The 19,488-nt window shown below is 43.7% G+C and overlaps 2 protein-coding genes across 11 annotated transcripts in view; both read right to left on the bottom strand.

The window, feature by feature from the left end:
* The window catches only part of slc17a5 (solute carrier family 17 member 5), a 583,343-nt gene that overhangs the window by 258,368 nt on the left and 305,487 nt on the right, over nt 1-19,488 (bottom strand). The gene's annotated exons all lie outside the window — the stretch shown is intronic.
* The window catches only part of LOC311110625 (calcium/calmodulin-dependent protein kinase type II subunit gamma-like), a 105,565-nt gene that overhangs the window by 49,317 nt on the left and 36,760 nt on the right, over nt 1-19,488 (bottom strand). The window lies entirely within an intron of this gene.

Below are 19,488 nucleotides of genomic sequence, written 5' to 3'. Positions count from 1 at the left end.
AGAGGAGACAGGGGAAGGGGAGATGGAGAGGATGGTGGAGAAGTGATCACTTACTCAATGTACTTCAGACATACAGTAAATGTAAACACCAGTAAGTGTGAAAACCCACACACACACAATACACCCCCCATTATGATTTTTTAAATAAAATAACAATTACGGTATTTCAAAATACCCTGGTATACGGTATGTATATACAGTATATCGCCAAAGCCTAATCAGTGGTAACCTTGGCAACAAGACCCAACCATTAACAGCATTTCTCCACTCCAAATCAGGCTCCATCCTAAAGGAGGTTTACATTAAACTGATGTTCTATACTGGCGTATATTAAACTATACTACACTCAGTGGACCTGCTTCATCAAACAGCCTTTGATTAAAGAATATGAGAAATGGAAGTTCATAATACTGTACAGCATATCCAGGCATACATGAGCCAAATGATCTGTGTACTAGAACACACAGCTATGCACAAAATGCTTGCAGCAGCACAAGCCTACTGCACTTAGTTAAATGAGTCTCCTGGGCTCAGACTAATACAATCACTGTCCAGTTAATGACTCTAATAGTAAGGGGCGGGGCTGTGTGTGTGTGTGTGTTCGTGCACATGTCATGCAAATGCACACGTGTGTGTTCACATCCATACGTGCGTGGGTGGGCAGTATTAAAACCTAGTGCTCCAATTGCAGCCCTACATGGATAGATTGGATGGACAGATAGATGGATAGAATGACAGATAAAGAGATGGTACAGTGGGATGAGGAGAGAGCTTGTGGGCCAAGTTCAGCCAGACCTTGGCACCAGCTGTTAGGCTCCCGGGGACAGATGTGTGTGTTATGTGTGTGTTACTACACCGGGGCAGAATGGAGTTGACCTCTGGCCTCCCTAATCCCCCTCTCACGCTCCTGTCCCCCGTCCAGGATTTGGGATTTGGGAAACGGAGCCTCCCAGTCATCCCAACTGGCTGGCTAGGTGCTGGAATCATCTGTCTGGCTTTTTACATAGCTGGCCCACGGAAAGAATGTGACCTCATCAATGGAATATGACATGGCTACATACACAGAGCATGGCTAGCCGTGGCAGCCATTAGATGGGCAGAGCCACTGGGATTTTACAGTAGAGGTTGCAGGGGCAGAGTAGAGAGTATGCTGGAAACCTCACTCCGGTACACCCACACACACACACACACACACACAGGCACGCACGCACCCACGGTCACTCACACAAACACACCTTTCCTGTTCGGAGAATTTCAGAAGTAAAAAGTCAGCTCTCGACACTTGAGCACCTGGCCTCAGAAAGGCTTGTCATTTCTCAAATACTCAAACATACACACAGCCAGGAACATTTGCACACACACACACACACCTCCAGGTAATCTATTCTACAACACAAGACCACAGTGCTCAGGATTAAAAGGGGGGATTTTATTTTAAATTGAAGGTTGGGATCTGAGGCCATTTAAGCTCTGACATTATCTGAGGATGCTGTGCACACGCACGACCTCTCTCTGTCTGTCAAACACATTCCTGTGACACACACACACACTCTGGACACACACAAGCTGGCTGCTGTGAAAAGATAATGGTAGACTGCGGCATGAAGGGTCTGTCACTGAGAGTCAGAACAAAAGGAGAGAAGAGGAGAGAGACAAGGGAGAGCAGAAAGAGAGAGAAAGTGAACATAAGAAAGTGAGTGAATGAGTACTGTAGAAAGAGTGAAAATGCTGAGTGAGAGCAGGTGGGAAATAGGCGATAGGGTGGATAAAGAAACACAGATGGATAGCTACTGGGTGTTCATGCTTTTGTTCCAGCCCGGCACTAACAAAGGGAGAACACTGTGTTAACAAATGAGTTCCAACATGGTGGTCCTGGATGGCTCACTCCACCAGCTGAATTAGGAGGCCTCACAGAGAGAGGGAAAGAGAGACAGAGAGACAGACAGAGACAGAGAGAGTGAGTGAGAGAGACAGAGAGAGAGAGAGAGAGAGAGAGAGATAGAAGGGGGAGATAGACTGACCTTTAAAAGGATTACGGGACTGCCAACAGTTCGACCCGTGACACCCACACACACCCAGCCTGAGCCCCTCAGATAACCCATCAACCATGGACCACTGAACTACAGCCAATCACTATCCCTCTAGGTGTGTGCATGTGTTGTTATGTTTGTAGTGTGTATGTGCATGTACATGTGATACGGTATGCACATTTGTATGTGTGTGTGTGTGTGTGTGTGTATGCATCCAACCAGCTGCCACTCCTCTTCCCCTCTCCCCATCTGACCTCTCCTCTCCAATCCCTTCTGACAGTCAGTGAGGCCTAATTCCCAGAAATGACATAACGCAGCTCCTGCATTAAATATTCATCTCAGATCCCTCTCGGTCTCTCTCTCTCTCTCTTTCTCTGCTCTCTCTCTCTCGCCTTCCACCTCTCTACCATTCAGGAGAGGAGCAGCATCAAAGCAGCAGCCTATCCAGCTGTGCCCAACCACCTACTGTCACAATGTAATGACCATGCCATAATAGTAGAATATAATAATCTGCATTGCTTGCTCTTTGGGGTTTTAGGCTGGGTATCTGTATAGCACTTTGTGACAACTGCTGATGTTAAAAGCGCTTTATAAAAATACATTTGATTGAATTTGATTGTAAACAGACAGGGAGCCATACACTGTAAAATAACCTGTTACCAATGCATTCACCATTACAGTCTGCTTCAGATGTGGCTTAGCATACAATGTGATCATGGATCAAAGACAAGGCTGATGTTGAACTCTCTCATTCATTCACTCATGTTGAGTCATCCAATGTCCTTCACTGTGTGTAGAAATTATTTTCAAAAGCAACAGATGAGATCAAAGACAAAGAAACTAAAGCTATAGGAGTGAAGCACAGGGCACACAGACTACGTTTAAGTTCACAAGTAGGATTACGTCTACTGTGTGTTTGTGTGTGTGTGTGTGTGTGTGTGTGTGTGTGTGGCTGAGAGAAAGAAAGAAAGAAAGAAAGAAAGAAAGAAAGAAAGAAAGAAAGAAAGAAAGAAAGAAAGAAAGAAAGAAAGAAAGAAAGAAAGAAAGAAAGAAAGAAAGAAAGAAAGAAAGAAAGAAAGAAAGAAAGAAAGAAAGAAAGAAAAGGAGAAAGAGAAGTGAGAGCGAGAGATAGAAAGAGAGATGGGGAGAGCAAGAGAGCTATGCTTTTAGTCGTTCTTAGAGGGATGTTTTGATTGAGTTTACAATAATGGCTTTAAAGGCTCTAAATGGAACTGTGGTGATGGTTAAATGCCCACAAGAGTGGAATTTCAAAAATATTTCAGCTGAAAGACGATGCCCATACTTTACCCATGATGTTGCACAACAATTTAAGTAAGTAAGACATAGTTTTAGTAAAAGTATTATACGGTGCATTTGGAAAAGTTTTCAAACCCCTTGACTTTTTCCACAGGTTTTTTAGAAATGTTGAAAATATCACATTTACATTAGTATTCAGACCCTTTACTCAGAACTTTGTTGAAACACCTTTGGCAGCGATTACAGCCGAGTCTTCTTGGGTACAAGCTTGGCACACCTGTATTTGGGGAGTTTCTCCCATTCTTCTCTGCAGATCCTCTCAAGCTCTGTCAGGTTGGATGGGGAGTGTCGCTGCACAGCTATTTTCCGGTCTCTCCAGAGATGTTCGATCGGGTTCAAGTCCGGGCTCTGGCTGGGCCACTCAAGGACATTCAGAGACTTGTCCCGAAGCAACTCCTGCGTTGTCTTGGCTGTGTGCTTAGGGTCGTTGTCATGTTGGAAGGTGAACCTTCGTTCGCCCCAGTCTGAGGTCCTGAGCAAACTGGAGCAGGTTTTCATCAAGGATCTCTCTGTACTTTGCTCCGTTCATCTTTCCCTCGATCCTGAGTAGTCTCCCAGTCTCTGCCACTGAAAAACATCCCCACAGCATGAGGCTGCCACCACCATGCTTCACCGTAGAGTTGGTGCCAGGTTTCCTCCAGACGTGACGCTTGGCATTCAGGACAAAGAGTTCAATCTTGGTTTCATCAAACCAGATAATCTTGTTTCTCATGGTCTGAGAGTCCTTTAGGTGCCTTTTGGCAAACTCCAAGCAGGCTGTCATGTGCCTTTTACTGAGGAGTGGCTTCTGTCTGGCCACTCTACCATAAAGGCCTGATTGGTGGAGTGCTGCAGAGATGGTTGTCCTTCTGAAAGGTTCTCCCATCTCCACAGAGGAACTCTAGAGCTCTGTCAGAGTGACCATCAGGTTCTTGGTCACCTTCCACCTCCTTCTCCCCCAATTGCTCAGTTTGGCCAGGCGGCCAACTCTAGGAAGAGTCTTGGTGGTTCCAAACTTCTTCCATTTAAGAATGATGGAGGCCACTGTGTTCTTGGGGAACTTCAATGCTGCAGAAATAATTTTCCACCCTTCCCCAGATCTGTGCCTCTACACAATCCTGTCTCGGCGCTCTACAGACAATTCCTTCGACCTCATGGCTTTGTTTTTGCTCTGCCATGCATTGTCAACTGTGGGACCTTATATAGACAGGTGTGTGTCTTTCCAAATCATGTCCAATCAATTGAAATTACCACAGGTGGACTCCAATCAAGTTGTAGAAACATCTCAAGGATGATCAATGGAAACAGGATGCACCTGAGCTCAATTTCCAGTCTCATAGCAAAGGGTTTGAATACTTATGTAAATTAGGTATTGATGTTTTTCTAAAAACCTGTTCTTGCTTTGTCATTATGGGATATTGAGGGGAAAAAATTATTTAATCAATTTTAGAATAAGGCTGTCACGTAACAAAATGTGGAAAAGGGAAGGGGTCTGAATACTTTCCGAATGCACTGTATATTTGGGGTTGAAATGGGAAATCCGAAGTGGTAACTTCAGATATTATTCCATGTCAATGTCTTGTGTTTCCCCTATGATATGACGTGCTAATACTTTTCAGTCTACGTTTCTTTTCAGGGCAGGGTTTTATTTAAATGTTACCAGCCACTAGCATCGCATTATTTATTAATCAGAAACACCTGCAAAGTTCTTCCTCTTCGCGAGTAGCAACTGAGCGGAACAATATAATAATATAGAATTATATATAATCATTGGCTGAGCCAAACAGCTTTTCACCGTAGCCTACACTTGGCCGCCTGAGCCATGGAGCAAATTAAAATAGGGAGTGCAAACTTGTGTTTTTGCACCTCCACTCTTTTATCAGAAAATCATCATAATCCATTGGATAATTTGTAAAGTGAAACTTATTTTTGATCTAGTCTATATAAAAAAAAATATATATATATGACAATTTTATAAATGGTAGAATTGCGTGTGATATGATTGCATTTTGGAACCCCGCTCCCCTCGTCAACCCAAGAAAAATGGTTTTGACCACGCTCCACTGCTTTGATTGGTGCAGCTAGAAATCACAAGTGTCTATCCTATAATGAAAAAGCACCGGCGAAAGAAAGTTCCATGAACTTGTTTATCTATTTTGTGCTGTTGTTAGTTACATAATTTCTATTGGTGTTTCATTTCGTTTACGATGATCTAAGGGTGTTGGTACATATCATTTGCGGCATGCATCATGAGCAAAGTCATTGTAGCCTATCATTTCACTTCCCCTAGCTGTGAGAACCATGGCATGAGCACGGGCTGACTTGGCATTGCTGTAGCGCAGCTGAATAGCCTGCCAGCAGCCTACCAAAGGTTGCACCGTGTACATTACGATGTAGAAAAATGCGTCTCTAGTCCAAACTGTTCAAGTAGTTATCCATATTACCGGAGCTTCATCTTATTCTTTCTATTTCTATGGCGGATTCGCGGCTGCAATTTATTGAAAAACTTTGGAGATAACAATAGATGGCAATGTCAAAGACACTGGTTTCCCCTAACCATCTGTGGTGAAGTTTTCCCTAAATGCTTATGACAAATCCATTTCCAGCACCAGCCATAGCCTAGCCAGCTGGCAAATCTTTTGAATACGGTGTAGCAACAACAGATAACATTAGCTAGCTAGATAAGGTTAGCATGCTAGCTAGCTACACTGACAGCTGTCAGTGCCCTACTTGTTGTTATTTCTCTACTCCATGTGGAAATCACCACAACGTTCACAGCCCCAATTCGTGAATATGTATTAGAGGCCTGCGTCATTGAACCTAAATGAGAATTTACGCTATAGGACAAGAATTATGTCGAAATAGGGGTGGCATTGTCCTGTGGTGGGGGCTTTTAATTCCTTTCCCAGAATGTAAATCATGCCCACAGCCAGCACACACACTGCGCATATTCAACAGTGGATTATGTGAGTGACATTCAGTGTGTAACATGACATACCATTGGAATAATTTACAACAGCGCACATATGTCTTTATTACCTAACCACATTAACAGAAGACACTATATCCACACAGCCCCTCCAGTACAGCCCCACCCTGCTCTCACTGCTGGGCCAGGGAACGTCCAGTAGGACAGTTAATCTGGAACATGGCTGTGTGTGACTGTGTTTCAAGTTTCAAAGTTAATTTGCCACGTGCACAGCACACAACAGGTGTAAAACTGTACGGTAAAATGCTTACCTTGAGAACTATTTCCCAACAATGCAGTGATAATAATAATAATAATATATTTTTTCATAAAATACATTAAAAAAATCACAACAACTACAATGTGAGTTAAAGAAACCCAAGAATTCAAGTATATACAGTGCATTCGGAAAGTATTCAGACTCCTCCACATTTTGTTACGTTACAGCCTTATTCTAAAATGGATTAAAGAAATAAAAAGATTTATCAATCTACACACAATACCCCATAATGACAAAGCGAAAACAGGTTTTTAGATTTTTTTGCAAATTTATTAAACACAAAAAACAGGGTCATCCCTAGTGGTGCAGCGGTCTAAGGCACTGTATCGCAGTGCTAGAGGCGTCACTACAGACCCGGGTTCGATCCCAGCCTGTATCACAACCGGCCGTGATCGGTCGGGAGTCCCATAGGGCGGCGCACAATTGGCCCAGCGTCGTCCGGGTTAGGGGAGGGTTTGGCCGTGGGGGCTTTACTTGGCTCATCGCGCTCTAGCGACTCCTTGCAGGCTGGCCTCGGTCGTTAGTTGAACAGTGTTTCCTCCGACACATTGGTGCGGCTGGCTACCGAGTTAAGCGGCGGGTGTTAAGAAGCGCGGTTTGGCGGGTCATGTTTCGGAGGACGAATGACTCGACCTTCACCTCCCGAGCCCGTTGGGGAGTTGCAGCGATGAGACAAGATCGAAATTGGGGAGAAAATGGAGGTAAAAAAATTATAATAACAATGTATTTACATAAGTATTCAGACCCTTTGCTATGAGACTGGAAATTGAGCTCAGGTGCATCCTGTTTCCATTGATCATCCTTGAGATGTTTCTACAACTTGATTGGAGTCCACCTGTGGTAATTTCAATTGATTGGACATGATTTGGAAAGACACACACCTGTCTATATAAGGTCCCACAGTTGACAATGCATGGCAGAGCAAAAACAAAGCCATGAGGTCGAAGGAATTGTCTGTAGAGCTCCGAGACAGGACTGTGTCGAGGCACAGATCTGGGGAAGGGTACCAAAAAATGTCTACAGCATTGAAGGTCCCCAAGAACACAGTTGCCTCCATCATTCTTAAATGGAAGAAGTTTGGAACCACCAAGACTCTTCCTAGAGCTGGCCGCCTGGCCAAACTGAGCAATCGGGGGTGAAGGGCCTTGGTCAGGGAGGTGACCAAGAACCCGATGGTCACTCTGATAGAGCTCTAGAGTTCCTCTGTGGAGATGGGAGAACCTTCCAGAAGGACAACCATCTCTGCAGCACTCCACCAATCAGGCTTTTATGGTAGAGTGGCCAGATGGAAGCCACTCCTCAGTAAAAGGCACATGACAGCCCGCTTAGAGTTTGCCAAAAGGCACCTAAAGGACTCTCAGACCATGAGAAACAAGATTCCCTGGTCTGATGAAACCAAGATTGAAATCTTTGGCCTGAATGCCAAGCGTCACGTCTACAAACCTGTGTTTGCTTCATCATTATGGGGTATTGTGTGTAGATTGATGAGGAAAAATAACAATTGAATCAATTTTAGAATAGGGCTGTAACGTAACAAAATGTGGAAAAAGTCAAGGGGTCTGAATACTTTCCGAATGCACTGTGTGTGTCTGTGCGTGGTGTTAGTGTGTGGCTGTGTTCATATTGTCTGTGTGTGTCTGTGTGTGTGTTGGTGTATGTTACTGTCTGACCCCACGCATGCTGAGCAGCGTCCCTGGTGCAGTGGCTGGAACAGAAACACACACACACAGAAATGTATACAAACACACCATTGATTGCACACTAACTGCCTCGCCGATTGCTGAATCCACAAGGACTCGCTCTACATTCAAGATCACATTTCCCCAAACCCCCACACCCACCATTGTTTTTAGAGGGTTTGTGTGCGTAGGTTTAGTGTGTGGGTGTGTTTGTATTTTCTGTGTGTGTGTGTTTCTGTTCCAGACACTGCACCAGGGACACTGCTCAGCATGCGTGGGGTCAGACAGTAACATACACCAACACACAGACACACACAGACAATACGAACACAGCCACACACTAACGCCACGCACACAAAAAAACCTCCAAAAACAATGGTGGGTGTGGGGGTTTAGGGAAACGTGATCTTGAATGTAGAGCGAGCCCTTGTGGATTCAATAATTGGCAAGGCAGTTAGTGTGCAATCAATGACTTGCAGTTTGATTGTGCATCATGTTCTGCTTAGGAGAGGTCAGCTGTTTGATTGATGCTAAATCAGTGGATGAACGGCAGTACATGACAACCTCTTTCTCCTCTCAGATTCTACACATTCTCATGGAGAGACATAGTTTGAGGGCTTTGACCCTTGAAGAAATACCCAAAACCATTTCTTCAGTCTAAAGTATAATAGTGGTGGTGAAAACAGGTACGCACCATGCCTTGCCTGTGTGAGACATTCAGTCTTTCTTCTTGAACATAACCTATTGAAAACAGTTTAGCATGCAAATCCCCAAACGTTCGTTGGGCTATCGCATCAATTATGTAAATGTTAAGTGGACTTCTTGTTCAGTTTTAAATCATAGGTGTCTGTCTATTTTGTCATATATTATGACACCTCAACTGCACCCGTGGGAATTCTAAGTACGCACTAAAGCTACCAAGGCTAAAGTACCAAGGGAGGCCAACTTTAACCCTAACAGAAAGAGGAGTTTGTTCAGGAATGGTTCACTTTCTTTCTTCCAGACATAAGTGAGTGACTGGAGTAGACTGAAGGGCGCTCCATCCATCCCGCTCTGTCTCTCTGTGTAGACCTCCCAGATGAGCTAGATGGATAAATAAACAGTGTGCCGTATTTTACTATATACCGGTATTGATGAACGGACCGGTTTGGGTTTTTACTTTAACTTCTGTAACGATATTTGAATGTTTGGTTTGTTAAATGTGATACGCTGTGTGTAAAGTTCATTTTTATAATTTACCCCCCTACTTGAGTCATCTGTCTCCACTCTCTCTCTTTCTCTCTCCATGCCGCTTTCCACACAGACCTAGCCCCGCCCCGTCACTCAAGGAGCGCATTTGTTGTTGCTCGACCACAAGACACTTGCGTTCAGTCTGTATGGTCAATGCAGCACGACGCTGTTTCCACTTTGTGTCTTAATATAAATCGACAAGCATTCTATATAATTACACTATTAGTTTGTGTTTCTTACATCTACAAACAGCTAGTTTGTCTTTTCTAAGCAAGATGTGGCTAAATCATGTTAGCCGCTAATGCTAATCACTAGTTAGCTGGCTGGCTAGCTAGCTAATAAATGTACTAAGTCAGAGAAAACGTAGCTAGCTAATACAGCCTGATACCAGTGATGGTGTAGGCCTAAATCAGCATGTTGTTTGTGCAACAGTATCTTCTAAACCAAAGAGGATTAGGTGAAGCATGAATGTCCAACCCCAGTAAGACTAGCTGTCGCCATTGGTGTCGGCTAATGGGGATCCTAATAAATCAAATCAAATCAAATGTTAGCTACATGAAGTAGCTAAGAGGAAACATTTAATGTAGCCAAAGATTATAGGGTCCCCTAGGAAACACTGACTAACACTTTGGTTCCTACCCTGTCACAATAACTCCTCCCTGGCATTTTCATTTGTTGTCATGTCAAACAACACTCTATTCAAAGAGCCCACTATTATATTCTAACTATAGAATTAGAATAATCATTCTATTTCCATGTTTCCAACAGTTCACCCAAGTGTTTTGACCTAAATCGCAAGTCAAATCTCAATTGCTATATTTGGTTAAAAATAACACCTCAATTCTTTCCCAATATCGTGCAGCCTTACGTGGCAGTGTGGAAATGATCTCAAACGAATGCAGGAAATGCAGAAAATGCAGAAAATCCAGATAAATATTTTTGGTTTAAGTTTAATTGAACGGTATAAAACAATCAGAATGGAGAAAGACCCATTGAAATCACTTAGGGTGGCAACACATGCATTCTAAGGTCATGCACTACTCATAAAGCATATTTAGAATTTATATTATTCAAAAACATAAAATACCATCAAAGATTTGAAAAATATTGTGATATGATATTTTGGCCATATCGTCCAGCCCTATGCCTCACTATCGGCCATCTCGAAAATCAATCTCTAACACGGGACCATCCATGCCACGATGTCATAGGCCCCCTGTTTGCGCTCACAGGACGTGGGAGGGGACTCCACACCACCACCCCCTATTGAGGTGCTCCATTTACCTCCAGGGTCCTAGTGGAGGGATTATGGGTAGGGTTGTGCTTGTTACCTCTTTGGAAGTATTCCAATAGTTCAGAATAGTGTACTTTTGTCATCTGCTTCGTTTCATGATCATTCCTTGGTAAAAGAATGGGAGCGCACCTCAGTGGCTCAGTGGTTTCCGCTCCTCGTCTCCTTTCTTCAACAATGCAGACAGAGGAAAGGAGACAAGGCGAGGAAGCTACTTCAGACTATTTAGATTCACCCCTAGAGATATATGTTTTTACAGTACTTTAATGTTTTGACCTATAAAGGGCTTTGAGATCAGCATTTCTGAGGAAAATAAGTTGGTATGAGATGGATATTTTGATGAGAGGTCATGGAGAAGAGACACAGTGAACATTGCCTGCCATCATATTCTAGGTGAAAACCTAAATAATTAACCCTGTATTATAACCATCAATTAAAGTACATCAATATTTTCCTATTTTTACAGACTGATTATGTTTCAACAATAGAGAAAGAACACACTGTTTCAAGCCCTAAGAAGGATGGGTTATGTCGACAGTATGCCTTGATTTCACTTTAAAGAAACATGCTTGTCTGATAGGATGAAAAGAAAGTAGTGAAGAGCGAGTAGAGAGTCAGAGTTATCTGTGGCATATGGGAAGCTCACTGCCACTGTAATCCTACCCTGAGAAAGAGTTGCATCTGTGATCAAAGCACCGTTGCTTCTCGCAGAGGGAACACAAGCGGAGGAATGCACAGACGCTTGCTCCAATTCAACAAGTAGTAATGGTTTGTGTGTGTTGCTACTGCAGGGAGCCGAGTAGAAGCCTTTTGATTTCAGTCCCTTCCCATTACAGCGATTCAAACTGTAGGACTTCTCACCAATCATTTGCCACCAATCACCAATCATTTGCTTACTGCACAGAGACTGGTGCCTATTTAATATAATAATATATGCCATTTAGCAGATGCTTTTATTCAAAGCAACTTACTTATGTGTGGCCCGGGAATTGAACGCACAATCCTGGCGTTGCAAGCGCCATGCTCTACCAACTGAGCCATACAGGACCACATTTAAAGCTGCAATATTTATTTCTATATACTTTTTGGGCAACCCAACCAAATTCACATAGAAATATGAGTTACAGATCTGTCATTCACATTGAAAGCAAGTCTAAGATGCGGTAGATATTTTCTATGTGCGCTATTTCTAGGCTTCCAGTTCTTAAGTTTAGCTTTTTGCGTCTTTTACTTTCCGTTATGTACACTAGTTTCAAACAGCTGAGAATATAATATTTGTGGTTATGGAAAATATATTTAATAGCGGATTAGATGGTACAATTATTCTCTACACTATACTTGCTTGTTTTGTCACATAAACTGAAATTAGGCGAACTATTAGAATTTTAGCAACCAGGAAATGGCGAAGCATGTTGTCAGGGTTAGCTGTAATACTGATTGGAGTTGCGCATTACAGAAATATCTCTTCCCCAGTTCGCTTCTAAATCCCCAGTTTGGCAGGCTTGCTGGACAATTATTTTACAATAAGCCGCACTGCTGAGGCAGGAGTCCAAAAACCAAACTTTTTTCATAGATATTGCCTTAATGTGGCGTCTGTTCAACATGCTCAGACATGGCCAGTCTGGCTAGGAGGGATTGTGAAACAAACAGTGACTCAGATATAGCAAGCCTAGCGGCTCCACTACTCTGACAGAGATTATCCATTGAGGCGAAGCCGGAGCATATCAAGGCTAGGTTAACCCTATCATCTTAGCCCTGCTACCCTGGCTGAACCCCTATCCAGACTACACCATACTAAGCTTCCTCCAACACCGAGGCTCAGACTGAGCTATTTGCTCCATAGCATCTGTAAGTAATTGCTGACTGTGAGAGAAAATCCATTCCCTCTGAGCTCATTAGCAGGATCGGTGATCTGTGAAACAGGTGAGTTATCAAGTGCAGCTACATATCTTTATTAAGACTCAGACTCCAGCATGGAGAAAGACACAGCAGAAGCAATACAGCAACAGCAACACTGGTGAAGAAATGGTGGGGGTGTCCACCTGCTTCTGCTTCTCAGGGAGTAGATTTGGGCAGAAACACAGGGGAACACAGTCAACCACTTCCACACACACCACTGGCGGCCTTCAAATATCAGAGATGACATACTGCCCTGTCCGATCACATTGTCAGAAGATGACAGGGTCACCTTGATAGAAGCTAAACTAAACGTCCCTCCCTCCTCATTGCATCCCAAAGGGCATTCACACACACTCCCAGTCCTCTGTCACCATTAGGAGCCCTTGTCAGAGGCGGAGCAGAGTCACACTGCGATGTCCAGAGAGTCACAGTGGGTGCCAGGTGGGGTCAGCTCATGGGATGTAAACAATGGCTCCTGGTAATGACAGATGAGCAGGAAGTGGTGGAAGAGGGAGAGGTCAGTGTGGCCCAGACGGCTAAAAATACCACAATCCATCCTAGGGCTTAGCTTGGCGGTGAGTCATTCAGCCAGCCAGCCAGCCAGCCAGCTAGCGCTCAGGAGAGGTCACAGACACACAGGGAGATACGGAGATACAGACACACAGCAGAGTCGAGCAGGGCAGAGTAAGGACACAGAGAAGAGAGACCCTATCAGAACTCAGAGCGGGGGTTCATTAGGCTCTGGTGGGCTAGGGAGAGTTAAAGTGTGTGGTGGGGGGTGACAGGGAGCCTAGCGGTTAAGAGCGTTGGGCCAGTAACTGAAAGGTTGCTGGTTTGAACTGACTGGGTGAAAATCGATGTGCCCTTGAGCAAGGCACATAACCCTAATTGCTGCTGTAAGTCGCTCTGTATAAGAGTGTCTGCTAAATGACTAAAATTTTAATGTAAAATGTGTAGAGTGTGGTAAAGTGGCCTAAGCAAAGAGTGTGTGCACTGCCCAGAGTTGTGGACTCGGGTCACATGACTTGGACTCGAGTCTGACTCAAGTCACAAAGTTGATGACTTGAGACTGATGACTTGAGACTGATGACTTGAAATTATCTGGCCAGGTTTTATAATGTTTTGTCACTCATTTCGTGGCACAGAGTCTACATGCATTACTCTCCATGCAGCCAGAGACAGTAGCCGCAGCATCTCCCTTGCAAAAAAACCTGCAACAGATTGGCTAGTGAAACGCACACTTGGCACTCTGATTGGACCAGAAAACTGTCAATCAACACAGGTTGGGTGGTGAGCTAGCAAACAGATTGCTGATTTGCTGTACAGCTATAGCATTGGGTGCAGCGAAAATGTCAAATTATAGGAAGAGAAGATTGCCATAAATAAATATGCAGCTCCAAAAATTGTTTGGTGATCAAGAATATTAACGGCTCATCAGCGATGGGGCAACAATTACTAGCATAGGCCTACTGGTATTTTGGTACGTAACAATTGCTTGAAATTGAATTTGCATTTGGAATTTGTTTAAAATTAATTATTACTGTGGCGAAGACGCACTATAGGTGCTGCTCTTCACTTGCACTCTCAAAACTCCCGCCAGTGGAGAGTGCTTTTTTTCTCTTGTTGAAATATTTGCTGTTGCTTTCACACTTTTAAATGCATAGGCCCTATGTGGTCAATCTATATTCCATTTAATACTACAATATCTTCTAGCATTTCATCATTCCATCCCGTACCATTTATTGTTTCATGTTTGATATGCCTACGATACATTTTCATTTAACAAACCATTTCTTACCCTCTGAGTGGGCGCAATGTTTATTGTGCACATGAACGTTCACAAGACTCATGAGGTAGAAGTTCTGTTTATTTAATTCAATGTATGGTTTCCTTTGTTCATATTTCCCGGGTTATGTCGGAGTTCCGTGTGTCTGTGTCCTATGTCTCTGTCATTCTGGTTGTGCATTATATGAGCTCGCGCGCCTCAGTGCGCATAGAAATAGGCTACGTGGCCTGGAGTCAGAACGTTGAATAAGAGAAAATGTATGCATGGTGTTGAAACATCATTAATAATCATTAAGTCTGATTAAGATGAATGTACCAATGTAACAATGGATGTGGAAATTGCCTTTTACATTGTAGAACCAGTTTATTAGTTGTACACTAATAAACTGAACAAAAACCAAAAAATATAAAAGCAACATGTAAAGTGTTGGTCCCATGTTTCATGAGCTGAAATAAAAGATCCCAGAAATGTTCCATATGCACACAAAGCTAATTTCTCTCAAATGTTGTGCACAAATGTGTTTACATCACTGTTAGTGCTAATTTATCCTTTGCCAAGATAATCCATCCACCTGACAGGTGTGGCATATCAAGAAGCTGAATAAACAGCATGATCATTACACAGGTGCGCCTTGTGCTGGAGACAATAAAAGGCCACTCTAAAATGTGCAGTTGTGTCACATAACACAATGCTACAGATGTCTCACGTTTTGAGTGAGCGTGCAATTGGCATGCTGACTGCAGGAATGTCCACCAGAGCTATTGCCAGAGAATGTAATGTTCATTTCTCTACCATAAGCCGCATCCAACGTCGTTTTAGAGAATTTGGCAGTACGTCCAAACAGCCTCACAACCACAGACCAAGTGTATGGCGTCTTGTGGACGAGCGGTTTGCTGATGTCAACGTTATGAACAGAGTGCCCCATGGTGGCAGTGGGGTTATGGTATGGGCAGGCATAAGCTACGGACAGCAATACACAATTTGAATGTACAGAGATACTGTGACGAGATCCCGAGGTCCATTGTCGTGCCATTCATCTTCCGCCATCACCTCATGTTTCAATATGATAATGCACGGCCCCATGTCGCAAGGATCTGTACACAATTCCTGGAAGCTGAAAATGTCTCAGTTCTTCCATGGCCTGCATTCTCATCAGACATTGAGCATGTTTGGGATGCTCTGGATCGACGTGTACGACAGTTGTTTAAGTTCCCGCCAATATCCAACAACTTCGCACAGCCATTGAAGAGGAGTGGGATAACATTCCACAGGCCACAATCAACAGCCTGATCAACTCTATACGAAGGAGATATGTCGCGCTGCATGAGGCAAATGGTGGTCCAACCAGATACTGACTGGTTTTCTGATCCACGCCTCTACCATTTTTTTAAGGTATCTGTGATCTGTACCAGTCGTGAAATCTATAGATTAGGGCCTAATTCATCTATTTCAATTGACTGATTTCCTTATATGAACTCTAACTCAGTAAAATCTTTAAAATTGTTGCATGTTGCGTTTATATTTTTGTTCAGTATAATTGCCAATTGGGTAATTGTATGGTCCTGTGGGCCAAGTTCTTATATTATGTAGGCCTACCTGTTTAAGCTCCTGTTAGACAGATTCGATTTGGTTTCTTAACAGGAGGTTGTACAGTCTTGCCCTCTACCTGTGTCCGTTCAGATAGGGCAGGTTAAGCCTGATACAGAGGCTATTTCTTTTGGGCTAATGCCCATGTAAGCTATATTTAGTAAATCTACTTGCATATTTTGCATCATATGGCGCTTTCACCATTGGATCACCAAGACCTGTAAATAAATCTACACTCTGAGCACGTCAACCTGCCTTGCCTTCTGCTGATTTTATGCCCTTACCACTGCTACAAGGTCACTATTTTACAATTACATAGGCTAATCAAAATATGTTGCAGACAAAATAATGAAAAGGGCTGTCTGGTAGCCTCAATAAATAGACAAAGATTTGTAGTTGAACAAGTCGTTGCATGTATAGATTTTTTTTGTTACTTGACTTGAGACTTGAAAACTTGACTTGCTCTTAGAATGCACGACTTGGACTTGACTCGAGTCTTGACCTGTTCTACTTAGGACTCGACTTGAGACTCGGACCTTGTGACTTGAGACTTGCTTGTGACTCGAATAATAGTGACTTGGTCTCACCTCTGGCACTGCCTGAGACCTCCAAACCCTGACGGGCAGAAGCTGTAGGGACTCTGTCTCTCTCTATTGAATCCCTGCTCACTCTCTCCCTCTCTTCCCTCCCTCCCTCTCTCCCTCTCTTCCCTCCCTCCCTCTCTTCCTCTCTTCTCCTCCCTCCCTCTCTCCCTCTAAGCAGGTCGCTGTCAGCTCTGAAAGGTCAGGCATCCAGAGGGAGGCATCTGTGACAGCTGACCGCTCATGTCAGACCAGACAACATAACCTCCCGCCCACACCACTAACTTACAGCCAATCACAGAGCGAGAGATCAACCCTTGAACGGCGCAATGGGTACAGTATGATTTGTATGAGTGTGTGTCTACACTACAGCATGTCTGCATGCGTGCTAGTATACAGTGAGTTTTGTGTGCGCTGGGTTACATAAAGCCTCTTTTCTCATTCTCTATGTGCTGCGTAGTCTTGATGGGGTTTACAGTCTGATGCCCTGAGACCCTGGCAGAGCCCAGTGATAACACATGCTCTGCTTTGCTCTGCTCCAAGAGAGCTCTGTTGGCTGCTCGCTAGCTCGCCTGCCATCGACAGTAGCTTCACACCCCCTCCTTCCACCTCCGCAGTATGCAAACGAGGCTGAGATACCCATCACGGCTCGCTCAGCCCCCCAGAGACAAGCCTGATGCACAGCTGCAACCCAGAGAGGAGGTGAGATGGAGAGAGAGAGCGAGGGGATGGATATAGGGATGGAGAGAGAAGGAGACAATAGGAAGACGAAAACAGCCCTATGATGCTTTTTTCTTTTTTCTGTTATATTTCATTAGAACACCCATCCAATCCAATCCACCCCCGCTTTTGCTCTATGGTCCCTATTTTCAGACTCGGTTCCCACATGCAGGTAGGAAAGGGCCATAACATGTGGTGGCCTGTACCAACCCCAGCTCCAGTAGGGGGGAGTGCTACTGCCTCTCCTCCTCCCCATGCTCCTGCTCTGGGTAGTGGGTGTTGTTTGTTTGTTGATGTGTTTGTTTGCCCTCATCAACTCTGGCTGCTCCTTCCTATATGTTTCTGGCCCATCACACAAACAGTAGCATCATCCACCGACATCCCCTGTCCCCTCTCCTAGAGTCACTGCAAACAGCTTATGCAAGCACCATCAGGGGCCACCTGCTAAAAACACTCCTTTTTGGGATACATTTACCACAAACAGTCATGTTTATGTACTTGTCCTTGTTTTTGTGTGTTTTTCCTTGATGTTCTCCTTTGGACCGGGGTTATTTGCATTGATCTTAATCATCGGGTTGGAATCAAAGAGGCATTTTGAGACTCATGAGAGGAGACGTAGACACAGACACACCCTGACTGCTCTCCCAACACCTCAGTCGTCCTGTCTACAAACCTGTCTACTATCCTCTGGTTCAAGACAAGTTTGTGTCAGTTGGAATCAGGTCCTTCACTCCTCTATGTTCAGAGCTCATTTTTGTATCTGTATCCATCAAATACTGTTAATGCTGGTCTGGGGTCAAGGCTTTCAGTGAATTACACCCATTGATAGGGCACAATTTCAATTTCCGCCGAAATAGACATACCCAAATGTAAATGACTCAAGCTCAAGTAAATATTACAAATATTCTGAAAATATAAAAAGGTATCTATGATTTTTTTCCTATTCAACAAAAGTGGGGCAATAGAGCTTGAAATGACTCAAATTATAAACAACTTACTATAAGCTTTCACATTTCTTATAACTATACAAAAAAATGATCATACTTAATGACAGTACAATATTGGCACTATTTCATATAACTTCTAACAGAGAATTTTCACCTAAACGTCCACTGAGCGGCACAGTGACACCATTCAAATGTGTGCAAACTCATTAGAACCAGCTTTAAGCACAAAGTGATTTAGTCTGTCTGTGACCAAGAGAAAGGTCTTAGTTAAATTCCATGAAATTATTTAATATTCGTTAATGTTGAGAGCTCTAAATCCGGCTGAGAATATCACATTGAGATAAAACATATATTGTTGCATCCGCTAGATTATCCGGTCTCATATGCGCTATTGCAAGCACAGCTGTGAGTTTCACAGACACAGGAAATTGTTCCTTTGTCTGGATAGGCCAGAGAATGTGACACGTCATTCCCTATGCAAATGTAGGGTCTAAAACCTGACACTTCAAGTCAGCTCCACTTAGAGAGTGGGAGCGGAGAGCAGAGAGATGGGGCTTTCTGCCACTATAAGACACGGGAACCTACGACAATCAAAGAACGCTTTGTACACCAAAATGTAATTCGGAACCGGTCCAGAACCGCTCAAAGAACATTTTTCATTTACAATTGGGATTTCAGAACGATTACCAAAAGCTAAATCTCTACTGATATCATGAGAGGGGTAAGGTTGGGAGAGAGCTAAAGACACATTCATTTTTATCTTAGTATATTTGTTGGGGGGGGGGGGGGGGGGGGGTCAAACCACCCGTGTTCAATCCCAGAGGAGGGGAGGATCATGGGTAATCCAGAGGTGGCATAATCCCAGCACTCAAGGCCGTCACCATAGGACACACAAGTCACGGAAGAGAGGGAAAAGAGAAAGAGGGGAAAAGAGGAAAGAATTCTTCTACAAATCATCTGCTTACAGAATCAGGCGGCACGGAGGGCAGATTAAGCCCACTCTGGTCATAATGTCCCCGATTAAGGGATGGCTTAGTGTTTGGGCACGAGATCCAACTGAAATGAGGCAGGCGTCTGTGGCCCTTATAGAGAAGGCTAGGTTTGTAGGCTCATATTTCTGCTTCATTAGATTTGAGTATCCACTATAGTAAAAGAATAATACTCTGAGAGAAAAATAATCTTGTTTAGTTTGTT

The sequence above is a fragment of the Coregonus lavaretus genome (assembly GCF_964263955.1).
Source record: "Coregonus lavaretus genome assembly, chromosome: 36".
Classification (NCBI taxonomy): Eukaryota; Metazoa; Chordata; class Actinopteri; order Salmoniformes; family Salmonidae; genus Coregonus; species Coregonus lavaretus.
This window is presented reverse-complemented; position numbering and strand designations above follow the sequence as displayed.